The sequence below is a fragment of the Neophocaena asiaeorientalis genome, unplaced genomic scaffold, assembly GCF_003031525.2.
Source record: "Neophocaena asiaeorientalis asiaeorientalis breed wild unplaced genomic scaffold, Neophocaena_asiaeorientalis_V1.1 scaffold251, whole genome shotgun sequence".
In the NCBI taxonomy this organism is placed as follows: Eukaryota; Metazoa; Chordata; class Mammalia; order Artiodactyla; family Phocoenidae; genus Neophocaena; species Neophocaena asiaeorientalis.
In genome coordinates this window covers 8846579-8865143 of record NW_020173377.1, presented here as the reverse complement: position 1 = coordinate 8865143, position 18565 = coordinate 8846579, and the positions used below count along the sequence as shown (strand labels likewise).

General features: G+C 40.2%; 1 protein-coding gene across 9 annotated transcripts in view; it reads left to right on the top strand.

The window, feature by feature from the left end:
• FHIT (fragile histidine triad diadenosine triphosphatase) overlaps positions 1-18565 on the top strand; it is a 1420480-nt gene that overhangs the window by 11708 nt on the left and 1390207 nt on the right. For 2 of the 9 annotated variants that reach the window (XM_024746513.1, XM_024746510.1), the window contains exon 1: positions 1759-1857. The exons of 4 other annotated variants lie outside the window; for them this stretch is intronic. The gene's annotated coding sequence lies outside the window, so the exon portion shown is untranslated. Of the gene's footprint in view, positions 1-1609; positions 1720-1758; positions 1858-18565 lie in introns of those variants that run through there. 3 more of the 9 variants (XM_024746509.1, XM_024746511.1, XM_024746517.1) reach the window with 3 other exon arrangements.

Genomic DNA, 18565 nt, shown 5'->3' with positions numbered 1-18565 from the left:
TATATATATATATACACACACACACATACACACACACACACATACACACATATATGTATATTCAGATTCTTTTCCATTACAGGTTATTACAAGATATTGAATGTAGTTCACTGTGCTATGCAGTAGGACCTTGTTGTTTATCTATTTTATATATAGTAGTTTGTATCTGCTAATCCCCAACTCCTAATTCATCCCTTCCTCCCACCTCTTCCCTTTGCTAAGCATAAGTTTGTTCTCTATGTCTGTGAGTCTGTATTTGTTCTATAAATAAGTTTATTTGTATCATTTTTTAGATTCCACATATAAGTGATATCATATGACTTACTTCACTTACTGACTGACTTCACTTAGTATGATAATCTCTAGGTCGCTCCTTGAAGAGAACCTCTACAATTGTGATTATCCTCCCATTTGTGGGTTGCCCACCCAGGAGTGTGGGTCTGGACGGGACTGCAGCTCCACCTCCACCCCTCCTACCCTCTTGTCACTCCTTCTTATATCTTTAGTTGTGGAAAATCTTTCTTGCTAGTCTTCAGGTTGTTCTCATAAGTAGTTGCTCCGTTAGTAGTTGTAATTTTGATGTGTCTGTAAGAGGAGATGAGTTCAGGTCTTCCTACTCTGCCATCTTGGCCACACCCTTGAATATTTATATTTAGAACTTTATATCCAGTTTTCAGGAGGATTCTTGGCCTGAATTTATATTACCCTATACCTCAATTTCCTTTTACAGCATTTCCTAAGCTTCTCTGCTCACTAGAAGGTCATTTCACAATGTAGTAGTTTTATTTTTCTACTGTGTTGACTTAATAGAGAGAAAGACTGGGAAAAGTGTTTTTGCTGGCGGGTTTAATACAGTTTAAAAATTACATATTTTGGGGGAATTTGCATGTATGCCAAGGTTTTCTTGTAATGATAAATAAGTAGGCATAGAAAAAAAATTGAGAAACTGGTTAAGAGGTTCACAAAAGGCGCTCATTGACAGTATTCTGGAACCTAAAGACTCTTTCTGAATCTTTTTATGTGTTTATTAGTGTTCCTCATTATGGATTTACCTCTTTTTATTAACAGTCAGGTTTCCATGAAAATCCAATGTAGTTTGCAGTTTCTCAGGCTCACAGCTATTGGAGCTAAAACCCATCATAGATAATGTGGAAGTATCAGTGCTTCCTCATGAGGTTTAATGCATGCGTATTTTAGTTGAGCATGGGCTGGAGGAAAGTATGGTCTACAGTCATTTAATCACTGAAGTTTGTAGTATGTGATATGGACAAAATTTATATTTTTTGCAGGACTTGAAGGCTCTTTTGCATGTATTCAGTTTTTTTTTTTTTTTTTTTTTTTTTTTTTTTTTTTTTGGCGGTACGCAGGCCTCTCACTGTCGCGGCCTCTCCCGTTGTGAAGCACAGGCTTCGGACGCGCAGGTCCAGCGGCCATGGCTCACGGACCCAGCCGCTCCGCGGCATGTGGGATCTTCCCGGACCGGGGCACGAACCCGCGTCCCCTGCATCGGCAGGCGGACGCGCAATCACTGCGCCACCAGGGAAGCCCCATGTATTCAGTTTTGAAACAATAAAAAAAACCCTCACTGCTGTCTCCACATTTACTGCAGGACGGTACTTGCTTGGTTGTGCCAGGAGATGCCTGAGTGATACCTAGAAGCTGGAGTCTGTGTATGTGCTTGGAGCCCTGAGGACAGGCAGAGGAACCTGCTGGAATAAGGTTGTTTTTCTCAACCCTGAAGCACTGGCAGTCTCTGTCCAACCTCTCCCAGGAATGAGCCTAGTGAGGGGAGAGGTTGTGATCTGCAGGAGAGCAGGGAAAAATGCACGCGCGACAAATGTGGACGGTATGGAAGAGGTATAACAAGAAGATGGTTGGGTGGAGGGAAAGGGAAGGTTTTTGTTTTTTGTTTCAGAAATATGTATGTGAATGGTGCCCTCTGGAGTTGTGCTGGACACAGCTTACATGGCTCTATACACAGAGAGGCCTGATTAATGGGAGGTGCCGATACCTCCATGAGTGGTGAAGTGATACTGGGGATACAAAGGCAGCAGGTGGCCACTGCAGTTTGAAATCCCAGTTGCTGGGTTCTGCCAGCTGAGGGGGTAAAAGCAAGGACAGGAAGCTTCAGCAGCCAGTGGCCACAGATAAATCTACAGCTGAGGACCTCTCTTGGCCCCTCTATGCAGGACAGAAAGCTTCCTCTAGTCTCTTGAAACTCCACAAGGCAACAGACCAACGTCTCCCTGGCCCAGAAGAATTAGCTGCATTTGGCTTCCTGGTGCAGATGAAACAGCTGGGTCCAACTCTTATGGGTCAGGGCCTGGCTGGAATTATATGCAAGGGTGGTTTGACCAGAAGCTTCTGCATTTCTGGCTGGCTCCCAGGTGATGCAGATGTGGAAGATGGGTCACCCTTGGAATAGCAAGATTCTAGTTCTTTGTGGCTTCTACTATGTTGCCATTTTTTTTAATTGAAATATAGTTGATTTACAATGTTGTGTTAGTTTCTGCTATACAGCAGAGTGATTCAGTTATACATATATATACATTCTTTTTTTTAATATTATTTTCCATTATGGTTTATCACAGAATACTGAATATAGTTTTCCCTGTGCTATACAGTAGGACCTTGTTGTTTATCCATTCTCTATATAATAGTTTGCATCTGCTCACCCCAAACTCCCACTCCATCCCTCTCCCATCCCGTTTCCCCCTTGGCAACCACAAGTCTGTTCTCTGTGTCTGTGAGTCTGTTTCTATTTCATAGAATTCCATTTGTGTCATATTTTAGATTCCACATATGAGTGATATCATATGGTATTTGTCTTTCTCTTTCTGATTTACTTCACTTAGTATGATAATCTCTGGTTCCATCCATATTGCTGCAAGTGGCATTATTTCATTCTTTCTTATGGCTGAGTAATATTCTATTGTATATATGTGTCATACCTTCTTTAACCATTTATCTGTCAGTGGACATTTAGGTTGTTTCCATGTCCTGGCTATTGTGAATAGTGCTGCTATGAATATAGAGGTGCTTGTATCTTTTTGAATTATATGTTTGTCCAGGTATATGCCCAGGAGTGGGATTGCTGGATCATATGGTGACTATTTTTAGTTTTTTAAGGAACCTCCATACTGTTCTCCATAGTGGCTGCACCAACTTAACCTTCTCACCAACAGTGTAGGAGAGTTCCCTTTTCTCTACACCCTCTCTAGCGTTTGTTTGTAGACTTTTTGATGATGGCCATTCTGACTGATGTGAGGTGATACCTCGTTGTAGTTTTGATTTGCATTTCTCTAACATTGATAATTAGCAGTGTGGAGCATCTTTTCATGTACCTGTTGGCCATCTGTATTGTCTTCTTTGGAGAAACATCCTCATACTTTTTTATAGCTTTTATTTCATCTCTATTTTTTGATCAATGCTTCTCTTCCCTCTCAACTATAAGCTCTGCGAAGGCAGGAATAGTGGTGACTTTGCTCATGCTGTCTCCCGAGCATGTGGTCCCTGTGTGCGGTAAGTGGTCCATGCAGATCCCTTACTTAGAATTCGGTATTGCACTTTACCACACTACTTCTAGGCCATCCTCTATTACTTCTTTGGTTAGCCGACTCCTGGTTGCGTGGGGAGTATAGGTAAGTGAAATCTACAGAAGATCGCAGACCTCAGCCCTCTTACCATTTCTCTGAACATGTACAGCAACCCATTTCCTCTGTTTATTGGAGATAATGCCTTGTTTATTGCATTAATACTGTCTATTTTCCCTCTCGAGAAAGTTTGCTCCCCAAAGGCAGGGACCTTATTTGTACTATCCACAGGCCTGTGATAGACAGAATGAGTTTTTTCTCCTCATTGCCATCAAGACCTGAAAGTCTGGGTCATCCTGAGGCTGCTGCTCCATGCAGATGGGTCATTAATGTTATATAGCTAATAGGAAGTTTCAAATGCTGGGGAGTCAAGAAGGGGCTCATAAGGAGGGAGTATAGAGAGGAGCCTGCTGTCTGGCTCTGAGCACTGACTGCTGGCTTTGCTTCTCATTAGCCGTGTAATCTTGAGCAAAGTACTCAACCTCACTGCCTCTTGTTTTTCTGTAAAACAAAGATTATAATACTACTTAACTCTTAGAGTTATTGTGAGGATTCAGTGAGACTGTTGATGTAAAGCATGCCTTGCACGGTGCCTGATGAGTGGTCAGTGCTCAATAAACATTACCTGTGGTCAGTGTCATTAAACCTTTTATGTTGCTCTGTCTACTTGCTGGCAAGTAGTTATACGTGTGCCAGTTTTCAGTTTGAAGATCACAGCTAGATCTTTCTCATAGTATTGTGTTATTTGGGGAAATCTCATATTTGGCCATGAAATAAATGTAGAGGCTAGCAGTTCTGGCCATATGAAGTTTTCTGAAAACATTGGTGGACAACAACCCAGGATTCAGCACAAAAAAGTAAATGCTCATTGATGTTAAATACAAAGGAATATAAGTCAGAAAACAAACACATCTATCATACTGGAGTATTTAAATGCCTCTCATAAACACTTAAGATTCTCATTAGTCCAACATCAGAAAAATGATAAATATTAATATTTGTCATCAAAGGAAAGCTTAGAAATCAGAGCAGAGTAAACAACTGTTGTATTTCAAGGATTACATAATACTGAATGAATTTTAATTCAATATCTCCTAAACTCTATTTTTATGATTTCTCTATACGACACTTTATTTTTATCCAGTACACAAACTAGGAAAGATGTGCATTTAATCAGAAAAGATTCAAGGGATTTGCTGATTTAAAGACCTGGGCTCTGTTGTGTTTTGTGTCTATAAAAGAGACCCACATGTGCCTGAGCCAACCTCCTTCTCCATTGATCTCCATCTATTTTAGGAGAATCACATTGGAAATTGGCTCTGGGTAGATTATGAAAGGGCACTGGGTGCTTTCTGCCTTTGCTGTGGGTTCTTTCCCCCAAGCTTCTCTATTCTTCCCAGTTCTGAATGTGCCCGGAAGCACGTACAGCATCCCCCAGGGTCAGGAGGGAGCAGAGGGAGAGATGACAGGCTGGCACCATCACCCTGCAGCTGTCAGGCTCTCCCTTCCTTCTTTCAGCATCTGAGATGGCTGACTCAGTGTGAGAGGGCCTCACCATGTCACCACAGGAACGCAGTCCTGGGAGTTGAGTGACCTGGGTTTTAGTTCTGGCTCTTTCACTGCCTTATGAATGTCGTGTCTTCTCTCTGGGCCTCCCTTTCCACATCTGTCAAGTGAGGGACTTGGGTCTGATAATTCCGAAGTCATGTGCTCTCCAACATGCTATGACCAAGTGGAGAGCTTCAGGGATCTGATAAGCCTTTCCCCTTACGCTCTGCACAAGGGCATTTGCCTGGCAAGGCAGGCTTCAGGGCCAAACAGACCTATATCTTGCCTTAGCTAATTTAGTTAAGTACTCAGTTTTCTCATCCACTAAATGGGAATAGTAGAAGGTTGTTGTAAGCACAAGAGATGATGTTTGGGAAGCATCCAGTGCTGTTTGACACATCACTGGGATTTAATGATGCTGCCATTTTGTTATTATTATTGTTATTTTGTTACTGTTATAAATTATGTTTATATTTTGACTCAGTATTTTTCTGTCTCTTTGTGATTCAGTTCCCTTTTCTAAAAAATGGAGATACTAAGAGAATCTACCTCACTGGTTAATTGTGAGGATTAAATGAGATAATACATGAAAGTACATGGGGTGCTTCCTGGTATATAATAAGCACCAAATACACACTAGCAATGATTTTAGCTATCGTTTTTTCTTTTTTTAATTAGTCACAATACCTTAAATAAAGTAAAGAACTAGATAAGACAAGGTGACTGAGAGCAGTTACCATCTCTAATACACATGCTGAAGCAGATTTCCCAGTTGTCTAAAAGACCCAACATTTTCCCTAAGCATCTCATTTATCATAGGGAATAGTAAATAAATAATGACAAATCTATAATTGAAAGTCAAATATCTGTATCTAACGTGAGTTCTTAAACCTGGATGCTGGAGTCTCTTTAACATCAAATGTTCCATGTATATATATAGGAAACAAAAACACTAATTGGAAAAGATATCTGCATCCCTGTTTTCATAGCAGCATTATTTATAATAGCCAAGACTTAAGTGTCCATTGACGGATGAGTGGTTAAAGAAATTTTGGTATTTATACATACAATGGAATATTATTCAGCCATAAAAAATGAGGAAATTCTACCATTTGTGACAACATGGATGGACCTTGAAGGCATGCTAAGTGAAATAAGTCAGACAGAGAAAGATAAGTACTATATGATGTCACTTATGTGTGGAATGTGTAAAAAAAAAAAAAAAGCATTTCCCCCGCCCCCCCTGCCGCAAACCTACACCAAACTCATAGGAAAAGATCAGATTTGTGGTTACCAAAAGGTACAAACATCAATTATGTGATAAATAAGTATTAGGGTTGTAATGTACAACATGATTATAGTTAGCACAGCTGTATGGTATATGGGAAAGTTGTTAAGAGAGTAGATACTAAGAGTTCTCATCACAAGGAGAAATTTGTTTTTTCTTTTCTTTTTATTGTATCTTTATGAGATGATGTTAACTAAACCTATTTATGGTGTTAACTAAATGGTGTTAGATGGTGTTAACTAAACCTATTTATGGTAATCATTTCACAATATATGTAAATCAAACCATCATGCTGTACACCTTAAATTTATACAGTGATGTATGTCAATTATTTCTCAATAAAACTGGGAAAAAATGCAATATAGCTACAGTGGAGAAATGGAAAAATAGAGGACAACTAAAACAGGGGAACATAGATACTTCTGGGGATGACAAGTGGAAAGTAGGAAGAAATGAGGCAAGAGATTTTTTTTTTCCTAAAGTCTATGTGTTGCCATTTGATTTAAGCTATTATATATTTTAGCTTATAATAAGTAAAATTTATTTTGCTAAAAGTAAAAAAAGAGAAGAATCTAATGTTCCAGGTCCATGCTGTATCTCCACATATGGAAGAGATATATTAGTTAGAAGAGACCTTATTTTTTAACAGGTTACTATGGGCCAGGCACTAAACTAAGACCTTTGTGGGGATTCTCTCATTTCATCCTCACAGCAACTCTAGGGGGTAGATACTCTTATTATCCCTGTTTACAGATGAGAAAACTGAAACAGAGAGGTTAAGTATGTGCTTAAGGACACTCAGCTGGCAAGTGGTGATGCTGGGATACGGATGCATGTTATATGACATGGGAGAGAGCTTAAGCTCTACTAGCTGATGTCCTCAGCTGGTCAAGAAGTCAAACCTGCTTGGTGGCTACTCTTTCTGTATTAATGAAGTCTGATGGATCAAGACAAGGATGTAAATGGACTTGCTTTTTACCAATGATATAACAAATTAACATTATTCGTATTGTTTCCAAGATCATTCCATTCCATGTAAGGGAATGAATTTCAATATGGAATAGACTTATTTAAGGAAACATCAATATTTTTCTCAAATTGGCAGCATCAAAACTATATTTATGGAATTAAAACATATTGCATTTATATAATGCAAATTCACTTGGAAACAAGATTTCTTTATCTTTTTCTGTAACTTAGCTTGCAGCTGTTGGCATCAGTCTATTTTTAAAACACAAAAATAAATTGTTTCTTGTTAACTCCATTGGATCTGCAGGCAGACAGCAGACAGAGTTGCTGTCCATGAGGCCAGCATCTTGGTTAGAGGGCCCAGATTATTCTATGAGAAGGTGCTATTTGGAAAAAAAAAAACCTTTTCTTACCAACTGCATAAGAAAATTCATTTTAGAAAATAAAAAAAGACAAAAATGCTCAAAAAATAAAGTAACATTAGCATTTCATCCCCTCATTATAGCACTATCAATATTTCAATGTAGGGATTTCCCTGGTCGTCCAGTGGGTAAGACTGTACTCCCAATGCAGGGGGCCCAGGTTCGATCCCTGGTTGGGGAACTAGATCCTGCATGCCAACCTAGAAGTGTGCAGGCTGCAACTAAGAAGTCTGCATGCTGCAACTAAGAGTCTGTGTGCCACAGCTAAGACCTGGTGCAGACAAAATAAATAAAATAAATAAATATTTAAAAAATATTTCAATGTATACCCTTTCCATCCTTTTTTATTGCATATGTAAGTTCTAAGTTCTGTTAGCTTTCTAAATTGGGATCACACTTTATATGTAGTTTTGTTACCTTTTTTTTTACTCATCAGGGTATTGTGGTGTGCATTTTGCCATGTCATTAATGATTGCAAAGTACTCTTACTATTAGAACCTGCAACCTATCCTAATTGTTTTTTTTTTTTTATTTTTAAATTTAAATTTAAATTTTTGGCTGCGGTGGGTCTTCGTTGTTGCACATGGGCTTTCTCTAGCTGAGGTGAGCAGGGGCTATTCTTTGTTGCGGTGTGCGCGCTTCTCATTGCGGTGGCTTCTCTTGTTGAGGAGCACGGGCTGTAGGCGTGTCGGCTTCAGTAGTTGTGGCTCGTGGGCTCTAGAGCGCAGGCTCAGTAGTTGTGGTGCGTGGGCTTAGTTGCTCTGCGGCATGTGGGATCTTCCCGGACCAGGGCTCGAACCCGTGTTCCCTGAATTGTCAGGCGGATTCTTAACCACTGTGACACCATGGAAGCCCCTATCCTAATTGTTTAACATTAGGTTTCCCCCACCTCTACTTCTGGTATATGTTAGCGAAGAACATTTGCATATATGCAAATATTGCATATAATTACATATATGCAATATTTGCATATAATTACATCCACTATTCTTTTCTTAGGATACATTCTCAGAAGTGGAAATGCTGGGTTATATGGTAAGCTGTAGGAGTAAGTATCTATAGTTTTTCTTCACTGCAGGCAGTGCTCCCCTGCGCCCCTAGAATCTCCACTAACAGCTTCTCCTGGGATCTTTTTCCTAGGAGCTTCAGAGAAGAGACTATGGAGCAGGAAGGTGGTTGGGCAGTTAGCAACATCCGTTTTCAGTTTCTACTCATGGACCAAAATAAACATGTTGGGTTGCCAGTACCAGCCTTAACATATCCTCTATTATTTGATATTTAACTCTGTCAGCTCAGAATGCTTTCAGCTGCACGTAATAGAAAACTTGACTTATGGTGGCTTTAAAAAATAGGGGATTATTTCTCCCACATAATAAGAAATTTAGTGGGCTTCCCTGGTGGCGCAGTGGTTGAGAGTCCGCCTGCCGATGCAGGGGACACGGGTTCGTGCTCTGGTCCGGGAAGATCCCACATGCCGCGGAGCGGCTAGGCCCGTGAGCCATGGCCGCTGAGCCTGCGTGTCCGGAGCCTGTGCTCCGCAACGGGAGAGGCCACAACAGTGAGAGGCCCACGTACCGCAAAAAAAAAGAAAAGAAAAGAAAAAAAGAAATTTAGAAATGTGTGGTGGCTGTGGCTTTAGTTTAGCAGCTCAGAGATGTCAAGGAGAGTGTGTCTACAGTGTTCTTGGCCTTTTCTTAATGGTCACAGGATGGCTGCGGCTGAAGCAGGCATCATACTTGTGTTCAGGGAGTCAGGTTGGGGTGTCAGAACACAGATGAATGAGACACATTTTTGACCCTGGGTGTTGTTAACCTGATTTTAAAAAGTGGTGCTTTTTTCTCTTATTGCGAAGTAATATATGTTCATTATAGAAAATGTATTTCAATGATAATCTTACCACCCAGATGTAATCACTGCTCTCATTTTGGTGTTTATCCTTTTAGTTTAGTTATAAATGCACAAAAAAGTGGGATTTTTGATTTATGTACTGCCCCATAACTGGCTTTTTAAATCAGCATCCATCTCACTGCCTAGTACCCGGTAGATGGTTTAAAGATTTTACTGGAAATTTAATGAATAATTTAAAAAATACACTATGAATATTATTTTTCTGTATCTCTGAGTAGTCTTTACAGTATATATTTTATAGTATAATTTTTAATAGCTGCATATCCCTCAACTGTTTGAATGTTTCATGATTTATTTGACTCAATCTCTGTTATTTTACATGTAGATTAAAAAAGAATTTAACTATGACAAATAATACTGCATTGAACATCTGTGTGTGTGTGTGTGTGTGTGTGTGTGTGTGTGTACACAAATCTTATTTCCTTAAGTTCCTTTCATAAGTGGAATCACTGGGCCCAACGAAATGACAATTTTACAGTCCTTGATTTATGTCATCAAATTGCCCTCTTCAAATGTACCATTTTACTTACCCCCAGCAATGTGAGTTGTTATAACCTTGTTTTAGTTTTTTATTTTATTTATTTATTAGTTTTTTGCGGTACGCGGGCCTCTCACTGTTGTGGCCTCTCCCGCTGCAGAGCACAGGCTCCGGACACGCAGGCTCAGCGGCCATGGCTCACGGGCCTAGCCGCTCCGCGGCACCAGGGCACGAACCCATGATCCCTGCATCGGCAGGCGGACTCTCAACCACTGCGCCACCAGGGAAGCCCTAGTTTTTTATTTTTAATAGACATTTTTTTGAGTTGGTAATATATTTGTCTGATTCAAAAATCAAGACAATGCAAAAGGCATAAAGTGGAGTTTTACTCCTGTTCCTGTCCCCATACTCCCATCTCTGCCCCCATTTTCCTTAGGGTAGCCACTTTTACTAGGTTCGTTTGCATCTTTTCAGTATTTTTAATGTACACAGGCAAATATGTATATAAATTATTTCCCTTCCTTTCTTACCCAAAAAGTAACACACAATATACACTGTTCTGTATTCTTGCCTTATTTGGTTAGACTGCTATATAATGTTCCATTATGTGAATATTCTGTAGTTTTATTTATCTAGTCTCCTGTCTAGCTTTATTTGAGACCTGTGTCTTTTCAGCAAAACCAGGCCCAAGTGAACTATGTTATTCTGGCCGTGCAGCTACACCACAAATAGGAGTAGGAAGCTATATCTTAATTTCCTAGACCTACTGCCTGGCTTGCTGCATATTTTGACTTAGCCTCCCAGGGTGTAGTTGGCAGTGTCTGAAATATACTGAATCCAAGAAGGGAGAGAATTGCACAGGGAGGTTTATCCCCTTTGAAGACCCACTGGCTTGTCTTTTTTCCCTAGCTGTGATTGTGAGATATTTTCATGTTTTAGTTTGGGTAAAGAGTAACCCCCTCCATTCTCATCCAAGGGATGGTAGCTCCCATAGGAAATTATGTCTTATTTTTTAAGGAATTCATTGTCACAGAGTGCCAGGTGTATGGTATGCTCCCTCAAGAGGCTCTGGGGAAGAATCCTTCCTTGCCTCTTCCAGCTTCTGATGGCTCCAAGCATCCTTTGGCTTGTGGCTCCATAATAATTTACTTTACTTGGCTTTCTCTGTATCTTCTCCTCTTCTTTCTCAAATCTCTATCTGTCTTTCTCTTATAAGGACACGTCATTGTTCTTAGGGCCCAACCAGATAACCCAGGATGACCTCAAATCAAGATTCTTAACTTAATTCCTTTTGCAAAGACCCTTTTTCTGAATAAGGTAACACTTGCAGGCTCCAGGGATTTGATGCAGACATATCTTTTGGGGGCCACCATCCAGTCCACTACAGGCTTTGAGTCTAGCACTCTGATTCCAGAATCTGTGCTGTGCCCTGTTAGACCATATCCTGTGAAGTGCCACAGAGAAAGTCTGTTTTCTCTTCCACATGGTAGTAAAAGGCTAAGGCTTATTTGCTCAGTGTTGTATCTTCATCGCCTTGCACAGTACAGTGCCTTTTGCACAGAGGAGGTGCTCAATAAAATGAAATGTCTTTAATCACTGAATTTCTATAGAATTTATGAAGGCAGTTTTCACATCTCTTATTGCTTTTCTCCAGGCTGAATATTCCCCAGGTACTTCAGTTGTTCCTTATGTGAAGTTTGGAGCCCCCATCTTTCTGGTTGCCGTCCAGTAGGTACTTGCTAATTTGACCAGTCCTCCTCTTAATATGCCTTCCAGATTGAACTCTTGATAAGATTTAAGTAACAGGGTAGAATGAGACTATTAATGCTCTTGGTTTGTACACTATAATTCTTAAAGTAGCTCTAGGTTGTATTCATTTTAGAGTAGCTGCTAAGGTCATTTCTGGTAATAGCTAAAGACATAAAAAGAAAAAAAAAGAAAGAAAGAAAAGAAAAGAAAACTCTGCCATACTAGTAGTCCTACTTAGTCATTGAGTTTTTAGGGCCAAATACAGCCTCAGTTACGCTAATGCAAATTTTATCGATTTTGGATTCTTGGGATGGATTTTGAATTTGGAAAGAAAATGGTCCAAATGTCACATTCTGGGGTTTAGTAGAAAAGGCAAGCATACTCAATAAATCCAGTTTTCTCTCTCCATTCCATTTTGTTGAATCCATGGGAAAAAGTTGTATGTTTTAAGAGACCTGAGTGATGATCCAATACAATTTTCTGCAAGAATGAATCAGGATTTTCATGACAAAATATTAGAGAAGAGAACGTTTTTCTTCTTAATTTCTACCTGCTGTGGCCTGAAGTTGGTAGAGTTAAAAAAAATTTTTTTAATCACATTTACCAACTGCTTGTGTTAATTTTCATGTACTTGTACCCTGAACAAATTCATGCTCTTGGTGTTGTGTGTGCTGCAAGTTTCACTGCTGTCAAAACATGTTTTTAAAAATAACCCATGGGTTTTAACCAGTACCGTCAAGACAAATTAGGTTTTTTACGAAGTAAAATCCACCTTAATATTTAGATCAGCAAGATGTTGTCATGACTAACTTTTGGCTTTATGTGGTAAGATAGGACCGAGGCACACTAGAGGCATACTAATGCTTTAAGATGTTTTCTTTCAATCAATTAAGTTTTTAAACTAGGGGTTAAAACAAGGAAAAATTAACTCCCAGGGGTGGACTCCATGTCTTCATTTACTCCATTATACCCTCTGCATCTTGAAGCCTGGTTTCTTTGAAAGGAAACATTTTGCAGAGAAAGCCCTCTGCTTGGAACTCCTCTCCCTCACTCCTTACCTGGCTACTATTTCTACCTGAGGCTATAGCTTAAATGTCTCTTCTGCAAGGAAACTTCATCTGACCAATAAGACGAGTAGTTCTTATCTTATAAGCCCCCTTGTACTTCATTTGCAGTCTTCATTACATCAGTTTCAATCACCTTGCTAATATTTGTCTTTTACTCCAGTCTGTAAGCTCTATGAGGCAGGGCTGTGTCTGTTTTCAACGCTCCCCCTAGATCAGTGTTTGGCCCATCGTAGATGCTTAGTAAGTTTTTGTTGACTGATTGGTCAGAGGCTGCAAAAGTCAGTTAAGGGCTAATTTTAACAATATTTGCATTTCTGTGTGTGTGTGTGTGTGTGTGTGTGTGTGTGTGTGTGTGTATACTAAGCTAATAGCAATGAACTCTTTCTTTTTTTGGGGGGTGGGTGGGTACCACTGCATCAAATTACTGAAGTAGAAATAGAAAAAACAGTTGACATTCTGTCTTAAAGTGACTATGGATTTGACCCACTTCTACTCTAGTAATGTCATCACGATTGTATCTCATTGCTGTGGGTTCTTGGAGGCTGACAGGCAGAACAAGTTGCTTCAGCTCACGGTCCTCATCTGTCATACAGAACAGCTTGCAGAATCTTATTATGTGAATGAAATATGGAGAGAGAGATATTTTTCTTCCTGGGCTATCAGGGTAATTGAAAATAACCGTATCAGGGCACGGGGGAAAATGCAGGAAAATAGACTGCTTTTGTGAAGGGCAACTCATCGGCTCTCAGAACTGCAGGTATCTAGCCTCCCAGGGCAAAGTGTTTCCTTTTATCAAAAGGCCTGAGATTCAACATTCTTTCAGTGAGGAAAATGGTTTGGTTCATGTTACCACCCCTCAGCTGCCTGATGAGATGCCACCACCATGGTGCCTTTGGAGGTGTATCCCACCAGATGCAGGGCACGAGCTTGGTGTGTTCTTTAGCCAGGGAAGAAAACCGTTTTAGTATTCCAGATCAATAAAGTGTAGTAGAAAATTGGAAATGTGCTATGAAAAGTCATTAACCAGAGAAATTCTACTGTTCCTGAGTTTTGGATCAGAAGAAATAATAACACTTGACTGCTTTTCTAGTTTATATTTTACAAGCTTGGCCCTGGTGCAACGGAATATCAGATAATACTGTATCAGTGACACTTTGCCTTCTAAATCGTTGGTCCTGTACATATAAATTGAGCTTTATAGAATAGTTTTAGTTCACAGGAAGCTTCTTACGTAACACTGGTCGAAAGCACTAATGTGGTGACGCAAAGCAAGGCACAGTTCAGCAGCCATTCAAGTCATGACTTCGTTATATTTTGAGATAGCTTTAAAATCACTTAGTCGAACAAAACTCTAAAGTACGGTAACTGCCAGGTTGCTTTATCTAATTTATGAAACGGAGGCAAAGGAAATCAACAATAACCCTCCATTTACCATGATTAGATTAGCTATTACTGAAACTGCAGAAAGTATATAAACCTTTACTTTGTGTTCACTTGAATTTGGTTATTAAGCTTTGATGGAACTTTCATTTAACCAAATGCCTTTGTTTACAACAATAAGCATGTTAAATCTTTTGTGTTCTGAATTTGATATGAGCATTTTAGTACATGCCTCCTGCAAAGGCATGTTAAAGTTACAGATTCTATTCATTTGTGTTCTGTCAAACATTATCAATTCAATCTAGTTAGGGTCTTGTTTTTCTTCCTGACTTTAAGAAATATATCTTTTTTCTATAAGGCTTCTACTTTTCAAGAATATAACCAGGCATTAACAAACATGAAAGTACTTCTCAGAGCAGCTTCATAAAAATTGATTTTTCAAAATTAAATAAGCATCTGGTGGGCTGAAAATGCTTTATACCTGATATTTAAAAGATATTTTGACTATTGCCAAAAGAAATCAATTTCTTCGTGCTGTCTCCCTTGCAGATGCCGTCACATGCCACTGGGTTGTGTAGAGCACAGGCTCTAGAGGGAGGCAGGCTTGGATTTGCACCTCACCTCTACCACTTACCTGCCTGTGACCTTGGACTTCACCTCTTAGGGAAATCAGTTAACTCTAATCACCCTCTCCTCAGTGTGTAATTGGGTTCATAATAGTACTTATATATAGTGTTTGTTATACGTGAGGGGATGCATGTAAAGAGCTCAAAAACCTGATTGTTATTATAACTTGTGTTTGTGTATCTGTGTGTGTGTCCATACTCTACATACATGTTATCGACTTGACTGAAAATTTACTGATTTTAAATCTGGTTATAATAATGGAAATGCTGTTCTCCTTTCAGGACTTAATGTTCTAGTATCATGACCATATCTAGAAGTGACATGGAGCATGGTTATCATTTTGGATCTATTCAGAGCCATTGCTTGAAAACAAGTCACTGGGAAGGTGGATATTTCTTATTGCTGAGATTGGAACCAAATCCATATTCCAAAGAAGTCTTTACTTGAAAAGTGGAACTTTATTTCAGTTCTTTTAAATTGATGTAAAAGCTGAGATAAAGAGTGTTTTAAATATGTGAAATAGAAATACATGGCCTTTCCAATAAGAAGGGCTCCTGTTGACAATTTGCTGTTGGTTTTTCACTGACTTTATCTGTTTCTCACATCTTTTAAGCTTCTCTCTAACTTCCTTGTTCTCTCTACATTTTCCATCTTCATCTCTGTCCTTTATATCCACATTTTTGAGGTAGTGTAGATGGGTTTGGAGAAATCCACACTGTGTCACCCAGCATCCTTTAGACCAGTAATCCATACAGGAGTGATAGGAGTTCAGGCTAGGAGATCTGGTCTTTGATATTGGTTTTCAGCAAATTTACACAGTAATTATGGGGATGGAATTTTTCTCCTCATGTGTACCATCTTCTGTCTGCTTGAATAATGAGTCATAGAAAAATGAAAACTTCTTTAACTATGAAAGTTTCAGCAAGAAAAAAATGTTAGGCCTTTGGTGTTAGTATAATGCAAAATAAGATAGCATTTAAAAAGTCTCTTCTTCAGCATCATATTGACAGTGCCCCTCACTTGAGTCAGGGATTGGGGACTTACTGAGATACACCATCTGGCAGAATACGGAAGGCCAGTCTTGTGCCAACTGAAAAAGCTGCATCAGTTCCAACTCTTGTGTACTTTGCACATTATTGGATGTCTTGCAAAACGTTTATCACTTTTTAATTAGGAAGGACTAAGGGATTTTAGTACCCCAAAGAAAATGTCAGCAGCCCAAAGATAGAAAAATTATCCAGTGGATCATAAGGGGCAGTAGGTGTTTCACTTTGAGCTTGCACAGAAACAAGGACCGTTTCATACTAGGATCTTTGTTGGGGGGCATGTATCCTTGGTCTGTCTGAGCAGAACTGGGGACCTGGTCTTTCTATTATTCTGACAGTTTCCCCAGCTTGTTTCTCTTGCAGCATGGCCAGGCCTTGAAAGCACATGCCAAGAGATCAACTCTGTTCTGCTTCTTGGCCTATCATGTAAACTGTGGCCTGTCATGTTCATTAAAATGAAAATTTGTCGAATGGAATTTGCCTGACTGGCGGAATAGTTTAAATGTCAGATGTTGTTAGGCCTGGATATAAATATTATGTTTCTATTGTTAATTAATTGCAGCGCCTCAGTACCAGTGATCCAAAATCCAATTTAGTCTGCAATAGGCCTGTGGATAAGGGCCAGAGACAATGAATGCAGAGGGAAAAAATGTATTCAGAGTTTCCATTGTATCCGTCAATGTCCTCTTAGAAAAATAGCAAATTTTGGTGTGTCGTTACAGTTTAAGAAGGGCAAAACAAGACAGAATTAAGACTCATTGTCTTTTGAAACCTCTCAAATGTTACTTACTGTTGCATCTATTCTACTGCTAGCCCTGAGTCTGTCCCACCATCAGAATTACCAAAAGATGCCACTCTGTCCCCTTTCTGGGACTCCCGCCCACCCGCTGTTTCCATCTCTTGAGTCTGTTGTTTTGTTCCCCGCTCATTTCAGACCTGTAGAACTGAGGTGTCTAGCCCCGTAATCCTGCTCAATTCTCTTTGCAGTGTTCATTTTCCTCTCTTCCACTTAGCATCAACCCTTCCTTTCTCTTTCTTTTTGTCCCTTGTTTTGGTCCCCAGGCTCAACAGCCTGTCTGTCAAGTCTGCCACTGTTTGTTAAGATCATTTTGCTTCCAAATTGAGCTGGTAGCTGAATATCACTCGGAATATCGCTGCTAGAACTGTCTGCATTACAAAGAGGAGCAGAAATCTTGCTGCTGGGGCCCAGACCTCAAAACTGACTGTTGTTGCAAAGCCGTGAGCCAGCAGGCGTTTGTGGCTGCCATTCTCAACCAATATTTTGTTGAGTACTTGCTGTGAGCATGGCATCTGACCCGGCCACCTCTCTGGGTTCCAAAGGCAAGTGGATATGCCAGGTGGAGGAGGACTAATTAAGACTTTGGAAGGCAGGACTAATGTGGTCCAATGGTCAGGGGCCCTCATTTAATTCCTGGCATCCTGGTCCCTGCCAACCTCGTTCTGTCCCTGTGATTATGCCAGCTGAGAAGCAGGGAAGGGAAGATGAACTTTGGTTTGCTCTGAGTTTCCCTGTCCAGCAGTGTCTATCAGTTTAAAAATGAGAGGGAAGGAGGCCAGAGAATCTTCCAGATGGAGAGTTCAGAGGAGGGCACAACCAGATTCCCTCTCGGCAGTGATGTCACTGGGCCATTCAAGCACTGGGCCAGGAGCCTGCTGCCTGACCCTGTAGTGGAGTGGAGTGGGGGCTGGCAGAACAGTCACCCTTGGCTTAGGGTGGAAGCAGATTCAAACCAGGCACATGCAGGCCACATGGTAGAGGCAGAGCATTTACCCTGAGGACTGGCAGTCTGTTTGGAGGTGGGGCCCTTCATTCTGGACTCCTCTTAAGGGCGAGATCCCCAAGTTACGTAGACAACTGCAGAAACCGAATGGGGAATTGGTGTTCTCCAACCTCTCTGTTTCTTCCTTTAGAATGAATCAGCTGTGTAAGAAAGGTGACCTTAGATAGGCTGGAGGCAGCAGTAACAGCAGTAGCCCTACATCCTTGGATGGACGCACATGTGGACAGCAGTTCCAGGCAGCAGGGGTTTGGTGAGGACACAGTGCACTGACACTTGCCACACCTCATGGTAGCACAATTTTTTAACTAGATTCCGTGTTCATTGAAAAGTATCCATATGGATACTCCAGGAACAGGGTTTTGCTCAAACAAGAACTGTTTTTTAGACTAAGGCGATCTGAGGTCTATGAAATTCTGGAATGATAACGAATGAGGCTAAACACTGAATATCTGGCTTAACCTTACTTAAAAATTGATTATTTTAATGTTACATCCATACAACCTCAGTTTCTCTCTGAGATGAACCTCTTTGTCTCAAATTCAGGTTATTAGAGTTTGGGGAGGGTTTGTGCTATTGGGAGCAGAACTGTTTGACTTGAAATGTCATCTCATTCTAAGAAAACATACTAGGGCCATGTGAGGGCATCCCTGTGCAAATGTCATGTTGCCAGAGTGTCTCCTCCTAGGAT